This window comes from Chenopodium album, chromosome 4 (assembly GCF_948465745.1).
Source record: "Chenopodium album chromosome 4, dcCheAlbu1.1, whole genome shotgun sequence".
Taxonomy (NCBI): domain Eukaryota; kingdom Viridiplantae; phylum Streptophyta; class Magnoliopsida; order Caryophyllales; family Amaranthaceae; genus Chenopodium; species Chenopodium album.
Window position 1 is genome coordinate 27,517,007 of NC_137837.1, and position 10,618 is coordinate 27,527,624.

General features: G+C 38.1%; 1 long non-coding RNA gene across 1 annotated transcript; it reads right to left on the minus strand.

Moving 5' to 3' along the window:
• Positions 1-7,185: 7,185 nt before the first annotated feature.
• On the minus strand, positions 7,186-10,296 carry LOC145626887 (uncharacterized). The gene is made up of 3 exons (XR_014111138.1): positions 10,037-10,296; positions 8,584-8,676; positions 7,186-7,489 (listed from the first exon to the last, which is right to left on the minus strand). It is a non-coding gene; the product is annotated as an uncharacterized LOC145626887 (long non-coding RNA).
• Between the last annotated feature and the right edge of the window lie 322 nt (positions 10,297-10,618).

The window sequence follows — 10,618 nt, forward strand, 5'->3', positions numbered from 1 at the left end:
TAAGTCGGATATTAATCCTCCAATTTAAAAACTATTACTTAGTTCCCTAAAAATATATACATTATTTTTTCCTAAAATATGCACCCATTTTTTTTTTCCTCTAAAAAACCGTAAAGTCAAGTCGATTTGAGTCAAGTAATTAAAACGCAAAATGGTTTAAATTACAGCGCGTGGTCAAGAAAGGAAGGACGGTTAATCAAAGACAACCTTTTCTTACAAGTCCAACTTTTCGAAAAACCCATAGCTCGTAAGAGGAAAGCTAGGACAATAATGGCAACACAAGAAGAAGTCAATGAGCTTAGGAACCAACTGGTTACCGTGACTGAGGCACTGAAGCTCCTCACACTTAAGATTGATGATCCCGTGAAGCAACAACAGATGGACCTCATGCAAGAGAATCTAAGCAAGCTATCTAGCGACTACAAGTTTCAAGGGATTAGTTCACAAGGGGTCTCGGTGGACAAAGATCTTCTTCCGCAGAAGTTCAATGCCAACGACATCCCAAAATTCAAAGCAACAGACAACCCTTATTTTCATTTAAGAGCCTTCGAGACAATAATGCGTATTAACGGTATTGTAGACACCTAAAAATGTCTCCCCAAAACCAAACCCGATGATGAACAACCTTTCACCGCCACTATTGGTCGGGTTCAGTATTTAATCCCGAGAGTGGTTAAAAAATCGTATTTGATTAAATTTGTATTTTTGAATGGTCCATGGATTAGTATTGATGTTTGGTAAAAGCATAGTTTTAATTTCAGCCAAAACTTATTATTTAATTTTAGCCCAAGCCTTTTTTATTTTATTGTTTTATTATTTTTTTTTGGCCCAAACCTTTTATTTATTTTATTTGTTTATTTTCTTATTTTAGCCCAAATAATAATAAATTAGAAAAAGGCCCGAAATTATCAATCGGCACTTAAAATGCTGAACGAAATTAGGGTTAAAAATGTATTTAGACGAAAAAGCGGGCTGAAAATTCCCGCGCCACGGCAGGAATCCACCGTGTCACGGGAATCATTCCCGTCTGACAGTGGGATTTCTCGTGACACGGGAAACCTGTTGTGACACGGGAATTTCCGTGTCCTTTCCGCGTAAACCCTTAACGCGTTTTCTTCCCCGTTTACTAAATATTTCCCGCGTCCCACAAAAATTGCACCGTGTCACGGGAATGTTTCCCGTCTGACGATGGGACTTCCCGTGTCACGGTACAGTATGCCTTGTCGCGGGATAATTTTTTAGGGTTTTTATCATTTTAGGGTTCCGTGTGTTCCCTCGGCACATTTTCTCTATAAATACCCCCTCATTTCTGATGTACGGGGCATCAACTAATTCTCTAGTTTTTTCTTTCTTCTATGCTTTAGCCTAAACACTAGCCTACCCTTTTTATTTCAAAATTCCTTCTTCAAGTACTCCAAGGAGTCCATACTTTACTCGTGATTCTGTCCTTAAGCCAAGGCGTGAAAGGTAGAACTGTTTGAGGGTTTGGCCCCAAATCAACTCTACTTAATTTAATTTAATTTAATTATTGTTTTATTATTATTTCCTTGAAGTTACTAACTCGTTTATTATTTTGTAGTTGCAAACAAACAGAATCAAAGTAAGAGTTATGTTCCTCTTATTTCTATTATTTTTCTAACGATTTTATATTGTTGGAATTATTGCTAAATTGCTTCCAATATTGATGTTATTCTATTATATTTATTGATCACCATATTGCATGTTAAAGGGAATATGTAATTGAAAATCACGCCTAATAAGATAATTTGGACAACCGGTTTAGGTTCCTTTTTAATCTTGTTATTTAATGAAGTCATCAAAAATATTTTAGAATTATATGTTCCATTAATATTCAACCAATTTAGCATAATAATAGTTTGGAGCAAATTGAATATTTTGTTTGTATGCCTTTGAGATCGCAGGAATCACTTTTCACTATAAGAATCGAGTAGAGGCCAATACGGGCGAATGTGACTCCATGACTCACTTCGTACCATCATCCCCGATCCTCCTTTGGTGGTTCCGAACCATATGGAGTTAGTAATCTCATGGATTATGAATGGGGTGTAACCTTCACGGGTCAATCGTTGTTGCCTTCGTTGTCCCTTATTCGTGGTTGCCTTTTATGATCCGTGAATGGTTTACAAGTTCCTTAAAAACTTGTTGGCGGCTCCCTACTTTATTTGTCCCTAATCGTATTATGTCAATTCCAACTTCCTAAGAGTGCCAAGCATATTCACAACATGCTTTTACGTAGGCGCACATCGAACGACGCCTACAATTTGGCGACTCCACTGGGAGGATTCTTGGTTATTTATCGATTTGAGTGATCGATATTTAATTAAGATGAGTGGATGAGACTTGAAAGATTCTTAAAAAATATTCATGTGATTAATTTGGCATTTTTGCATATGCATAGACGTTTTAACGTCGCACTTAGGTCTGTCCCGTAGGAAAAATTGAATAACTTGATTGCGTACGAAGGAAAACAGGGCACCAGTCAGATTTTCTGACTGCCGTGCCACGGCAAAATCTGTCGTGTCACGGTACAGTGCACCGTCTGACGGCAGTCAACTTCCTAAAATCTGTCGTGTCACGGCAGTCCTAAAATCAGTCCGGTGGCTTATTTTCTCTTCTCAGAGTCAACTTCCTTCGATTTTTCTGAAAAAACGTGTGTGTTCTACATGCGTCTTAGCCCCGGGGGATTTAAGCTCTATCAACTCAAAAACACTCATGGCAATAAGGCTTCATACGAGTTATTAAATCCACCCAAACCATGGAGTCGAGTTCGATTTCATCATGAACTCGCGGAGCCGCCCGTTGGCATACACCCTCAAGGGAGGCTGCCTTGCTAACGCGTCCAAACTCTTAACCATGGTACCCTTTTGACACCCAAAGCTTGACCAATAGTTGAACATAGATCTTGACTCTAGGTTGCGAACTTTTTTTACATCATCGTGCCTAAATTGTACATGGTTGTCTTGTGCTAACCTTCATGTGTTTACTCTTTTTTTAACCCATGACCGAGGGTTTTTATTTCCACATAATAATTAGTACGGACCTAAAATCGATTAAAATCTGGAAAAATCACAAAGCAGACCTGGAACTGCGCACCGTGTCACGGCATGTTCTGCCGCGCCACGGTGAACAATGTCGTGACACGGGGCTTTCTACCGTCTAACGGTAGACTGCACCGTGTCACGATAGTCAGCACCGTGACACAGTGCCCAGGAAATGTGTCCCGTTAGTCCTTTTTCAGTTTTTGTGCGTACATATGTAGTTTATATGTCCAGTTTGGTGTCATGTCTAGCTGTACGGTCAAAACACGCGTCCATAACCTCACTTAATCCCTCACATGTCGTATTCACTCACTTTTTTCTTTAGTCATGCACCACTTTTTAACCGTATTTTAGGGTAGTTTTTTTGTGTCTTTTTTTTTCGGACTAAGTCGGATAGTATCCTCCCATATTTTTATAAATAAATAAATAGAATTTCAAAGTTATAGATTTTTTTTTTTAAATTCAATTTTTTTTTATTTATTTTTCCGGATGGGTTAAGGTTAAGTTCGGTCATTAAAGGTATGTTTGTTTCGGTATCACATCACTTGGTCAAGAAGCAGGGGTAGATTGTTACGGTTCGAGTCAATACCTCAACAACCTCTTATACCAAAGAGGCGTACAAGGAAACCACCACAATCATCTCCACAAGATACGTCTCCAGTGTACTTTCAACCAATGGCTACTAAGGAAGATATCGAGAACATCAACAAGACAATTGAAATGTTGTCTAACATGATGCAAACACTCACCACTAGAGTCAACACGGTAGAGCAAGACAATCAAAACAATGTCATTACCGCTGCAATGGACAAGATTAAGGAACAAATGAGTATGATTTCTGAAGAAGAATTCACTTATGTGGAACAACCTGTCACCTTTTCGTCCATAAGGGACAAGCTTCCTGAAAAGTTTTCCACTGCTGACATTTCCAAATTCAAGCCTACTAATAATCCTCTTTTCCATTTGAAGGCTTTTTCTGCAACCATGGCTCTTAAGGGAGTAGATGTGACACTCTTCCCTACAGTGTTCCCTCTTTCCTTGGAGCATGCCTGTCAACAGTGGTTCTACTCTTTGGAATCCAAACATGTCGTGACCTGGGAGGATGTTGCTGAAAGCTTTATGAATCGTTACAAGTGTAACATTCAGGCCAAGACTTCTGAACGTGAACTCTCCATTCTCAAACAGAAAGAGAATGAAGGCTTCACCACTTACTTAAGCAGGTGGAGGGAAACGACCGCGCTCTTGGTGGATGCCCCCAAGGAAAAAGAGATGGTTCGCTTGTTCATTGCCAATCTGAATCATAAGTACAAGCAACACTTGAAGTTTCTGCCTCTGAGTACATTTGAAGCTGTATACGATATTGGAATCAATATCGAGGACGAACTAATGAAGACTGCTGGTAGCAATAATAATAACAGCACTTGGAAAAAGAAGAAGAAAGACACTCCTTCTTCTTCGTCTTCCAAGCCCAATAATGTTACCAACAATATCAATATGAATGATGTGCTGGCCCTTAATGATCCTCCTCAAAGATTCCAAAGGCAAAGGAGGGTTTACACGCTTTTAGGAATGACTTATGATGCTGCTTTTGAACGTTTGCATGGTCAAGGACTGATTATGCCAATTGGACCATTTCTAGAACCTTGACCACAAAATAGGACCGCTAGCTATGACCCTAATACTTATTGCAAGTTTCAACAAGGCAAGGGTCACAATACTGAAAAGTGTTGGAGGTTGAAGGATGCAATCCAAGACCTAATTGATGCTAATCAACTTCCTGTCCCTCCAAGGGGCAAGAAGCCTAACATTCAAACAAGTCCTCTTTCCGATGCTTTGGCTATCATTGGAGATGAAGTCTCCTTTGATCCGTCAATACTCATTCAACCTGTGAATGAACCTCTGCCGGAAGTTGTATTTATCTTGAGTTTTGAAGAAGTGAATGGAATTTGGGATAGTGACGATGAAGATGTCTATCTCAAGGATATAGCTTGTTCATCTCTTGGCACAGGTGAAGATGTTTGGGGAGACCTTGAGGTCAAGGTTCTCACCAGAAGTGGACGGTTGCAACAACCTAGTCCACCTCCACCTCCACCACAATCACATCCGATTGTTAATCCCATCGACCCTGTGAACAACGATGTGGTCAAACAATTGCAAAAGACCAAGGTGGAGATGAATGTATAGAAGCTTTTGGCCACCTCCCACGAGCATCAAAAGGTTGTGATGAATGCTCTGGTGAAAATAGGAGTTGATGATGACATGACTCCTTAAGGACTCGTCAACTTTCTCACTACTGAATTGCCAAGTACTAGCAATCTGATTTCATTTTCTGACAAGGATCTGCCCCCGGAAGGGGATCAACATAATAAGGCCTTACACCTCACTGTGGTGTGTAGGCAGATGAATGTTCCTATGAGCCTGGTTGATAACGGCTCTGAAATCAATGTATGCCCACTCCGCACTGTAAAGAAGTTGGGCATAAAGAATGAAGAACTGACTCCCTCTACTCAAGGGGTTTGAGCTTATGATAATACTCGCCGTCAAGCCGTGGGTACAATCATACTCAACATAGCTACTGGGGCCATTGAACGTCGCACCAAAGTTTAGGTGGTAGATATTAAGGCCTCTTTCAATCTGTTGTTAGGACGCCCTTGGCTTCATGAGCTAAAGGCGATTCCATCATCGCTGCACAAGAAAGTGAAAGCCATAGTTGGAGGGGTTCCAATTACCATTGATGCCTCTCCTATGCCCATTCAAGTTATCGACACTCCTATCGTCCATGTCGAACATGACGAAGAAGACGAAGATCTTTGGGGGTTTTCACTCGATGATGTTCTCGTGATCGCAGGAGAGGAGAAGTGTCATCTCGACTTTGATCCCTATTCAAACACCAACATTAATGCGATTATGAAGAAGCAAGGGCATTTCCCTGGAATGACCCTCGGGCTCAAAAAGAAATGGCTGAACTTTGGGGCCATCCTGGTGCACTCAAGAAGGATACTTTTGGCTTGGGATTCAAGCCAACAAAAGAAGATGTGAAACAAGCCCTCTTGAAAACGAAGGCTCGCAATAACGCTCGAATCATGAAGACGGAAATGGCCATGGATCCATATCCATTAACCCTCAATGGCCAGTACATCAAAGAAGGGGAAGATTTCCCATGCTACAAATTCCCCGAGCCATTCGTCCACGATGGGATGCGTGAACCAGGATTCGAGATGTTCCTCGATTTTGACTTGTTTATGAAGACGAAAAGCTCTTCACAACTGAGAAACCAGCTAGCCCAAGCTCTGATGATCTAGGCATCAACCTTCTTTTTGGAATGGAGAAGAATGAATCTAAGCCCGTCTGCAATGATAATTCCGAGCTCGTTCAAGCTTTTATAGCAAACAAGGATTTTGACCCCTCCGAGTTAATCGTCCAAGCTGATAATATTTTAAAGGGATGGCGCAAGACATTGAGGATCACTACGCCAAGTGGAGAGATGTTGGAAATAATCGCTAGCGAAGGTCCTATGTTTGATGAGTCTGAGTCGTCTGGTTCCGAGTCCGAGTCCGAGTCCGAGTCCGAGTCTAAGTCTGTAGATGAGTCTTTAGAGTCTGAGGCCGACCCTCTTTCTGCTATAGAGTCCAATCCTGAGTCTCTTGTTAAATCTTCTCTTTCCGATGAGGCACTACTACAAAAATGGCCAAAGAGACCATATCAAAATGGCCAAAGAGACTACCTTAGGGGTGGTCTCTAGCTCACAGGTCTGTTTGGCCAAAAAGACCACTTTATTAAAAGTGGTCTAACTTTAAACACCTGAGACCACCTAACTAAAATAAATGGTCTCTCTTTTTAGTTTAATAATTAATAATACAGAGGGACAACAGACCAAATGTTTTAAATAGGTGGTCTCTAGATTTAAAAAACGAGACCACCTATTTTAAATGAGTGGTCTTTGGTTTTTGAATAATGAGACCACTTATTTAAAATAGGTGGTCTCTCTATGGTTGCTTTTTTTAAAAAAAATAATAATTATTATTATATTCGTATTGATTCCCTACCCTTTTGCAAATTCATATTCCTGCAATACCAATGCATATATATATATAAAATAAATTTTCTATATATATAAATATATATATATAAGCTTTAATACACAAACTAATTCTGTCCAACACCAAAAATTTACATTAATTCTAATATTAAAAAACAAAACTCAAATGTAGGGCTTCTCCTCAAACAAAAAAAAGTCAAAAGTGGAGCTAGATTTACAAGTACAGTGATTAACACTAAGCTAATCTCGTACTCAAGCTCAGCTCATTCTTCATTAAGCTTGTCCATCACGAATCTTCTTCCCCTGGCTCATGATCAAGAACATTTTTAATCCACAAATCTCGCATTTCATCAATGTCTAACGAAGAATACGTACAAATCGAGGGAAAGACCTGCAACATACAGCATTGCCATCAAATATGAGTATAATTTATTTTTGACGGAAATCAGAGAGATATTTAACCAAAAGCGGAAAATCAGACATAACAAAGTATATTTATGAACATCCTCAATCCACAACCTTAGCTCACTTTTTGTTTTTGTTTTGTTTTTTTTTTTTTTTTTTAAACAACAAAAGGAAATATATTACAACTTAGATGTTAAAAAATCTAGCAGATCAGAGTTTGTAACCAGAAGCGGTTTCCAAGTTTGCTTACTAGCTAAAAATTGCAAACCAAGAAACCTTAACCAACCGAAAGACAAAAAGTAAAGATTAGCTAAAAATAAAAGCATGAAAGAAAAGTAGAAGTGATAATTGATAGGGGAGCCTCGCAGCAGAGACTTAGGAGCAGCAGCAAAATAAGGCATGCGATAAGTTGCCATCTAACATGGCAAAGGAATTAGCAAGTTCCTTAATGTAGGGCTGGTTAAGACCTTCTACTCAGCAACCGTGGGCTGTGTACACTAGGAAGAGGCGTAAACCAGCAGCAACAGACCAATGCAAGGCAAAGGAGCCACACAGTCAGCCAAGCAAACAGACAAACCAATGCAAACAGAAAGACACCAATTGGGAGATTGAAGACAAGCTACTTAAGGAAGTCTCAGGGGTCAAGTTCATAACAGACCAATGCTGGTTGACGACACTATAAAAATGAAAAAAATTAATCATTAAAAAGATATTAGATTTTAGGATTAAATTGCATTATATAGCTGAAGCACAAAGGATTTCAAAAGTTCTAAAATTCTCAATTAAGTTCTCTAAATCTTCTTTTATTGAAGTAACAGGAAAGAGCATGGTGAGGATTGTCACTATTAATCTAATCAACGAGGCAAAACAGAACACTTTTCTTTGCTCCCAACTACTATATTAATATATCTCAGATTGGGGAAAATATTACAGGGAAAGAAAGCAAAAAAGCTTCTTAATCATGAAATAGCAGAGAACTGAATGCGGCAAAAAAAAATTTGAAGACTGAAACAGAAGGTTACTACAATAAGAACTCACTGTTTCCACAAAGTAGTTATGAAAGGTTTAGCATATACTTACAATTGTTTCTTCAAAATATTGATAGCCAAGTCTGCCACCTCGATATTTTGAGGTCCTCTTCTTCGAACTATCACGATTTCTTTCACTCAATTTCTACAATGATTATATTTGATGTCAGAGTTAATCCAAACAAATTTTATTGTCTCTATAATGGCCATATTACACTTTCAGCTTTATAATTTTGTTTTACATATGGAGTACCAAATTGAAAGCACTTACCAGAATTATCATATAAAGGCTATGATATGATGCCAGTTGCGTAAACATGCACAGAACAAAAAGACACGGACATATTGGCACTCCAAGTCCTATATCTTTCAAAAGTAACTTTTTTTCATTGACCTTTTCTTAATTTAACAGTTCACGATCATAAATAAGAGAAGCTAGCACAAATTAGCTTGCCTACAGTCTAGTTATGACGAGCCTGTCCTACATTTTAAAAGCAAAATGTGTAATTTCATGAATATTTGTTTGAGACTTCTCAAAAAGATCTTAAATTTAGCCCACTGACCTTTTCTTATGCGGCTATTTGCCCGAACCACCAAACCACAACACTGCCCTTGACCAAACTAACAATGACAAATTACAAGATCCCAAAGGTAACCCAAACAGGTTAGTGTTGTTTATGTGAATATAGAAATTGAAGTTTGCTGAATTGATGGGGTATGCATAATATACGGAGTTAGATCAAACCATAAGCTACGGGGATGTATCCGCTTCACACAACAGGTATTGTTCTCTTCTAATTACTTTTACTCAAGCCAACTCAGATTTGTACCAAATTTTAAAACTTAATTTAACTGATTATAACTAATCCTTAGCAATATAAAGTAAATTTGGTAGTTCTACTTGATCTCATCATCAAAGTAAACTAATTTCTAAAAATTCTTATTGATATTAAGACGAATTATACTCAAGCGGTTATTGTGTGCATTTAGCATATATACAGACACCTGTATAAGAATTATTTACTCAAGTTGAGTCTACCATAACCCATCAGCATCAGCCTTTCATCAACTGAAGTTATTGTGTGCATTTTGCATACATAATTCAATTTTTATAGTTCTTTTATCAGATTTCTAAAATAAGATTAATACTTGTAGAAATTTATGCCCAAAAACAAGAATTTGCTTTATAAGAATTTACCCAAGTGTGATCTAATTTGAATCATATAAAATCTTTAAAGAGGCAAATAAACAACTAGTTATTAATCCCAGCATTTAACATTCAATTTGAGCTTCATACAGACACGTATTAACAACATAATCAACATTTCTATCATCAAGTACAATATAAGCCCAGAAATTGTGAGTAGCACGATTATCATGCACCTAAACAGAAACCAAAATCAAACCACCATAATTTCTCATAAAAACAACATGAATACCACGAACATGAAATTGCAGAAATGAAAGAAAAAAACAATAAATCTAAAAGGGAAAGCAAGAAATACCTAAATACCGAGCTCCCAAGAAGCATTTTCGAGCAAGGGAAAGACGAACTTCGCCTGGAGTTGTGATGGTGAGAGTTTCGCCTGATTCGAGCGTCGGAAGCACCGTCGACGGCGGCAAAGACTCGAGATCGACGAACTTCAGCATTGGGTTAGGGATTGCGAGAGCGAGAAAGTTGTAGCCGCTCAGTCGGAGTCAGATTCCGGCGTTGAAGAGCATGAATCATGATATAGAGAGAGATTGAGAGAGGATAGAGAGACGGTGGGGGTTGAGTTTTGAGGAAATGATATTAGGGTTTGGGTTTAGCCTCTTTACCGAGTTTTTAGCCTTTAATTTTTTTTTTAATTTTTTTATTTGTTTTTTCTTTGGACATCAGACTTTAAAAAGTAAATAATTTTTTTTATTTAATTAAAAAAAAGAAGAGACCACTTATCGTAAATAGATGATCTCTCTTATTTATTTAGTTATTTATTTAATTTAATTAAAAAAAAAAGAGAGAGATCACTTTTTGTAAATAGGTGGTCTCTCTCTTTTATTTATTTATTTGATTAATTAAAAAAAAAAAAAAAACAGAGAGACCACTT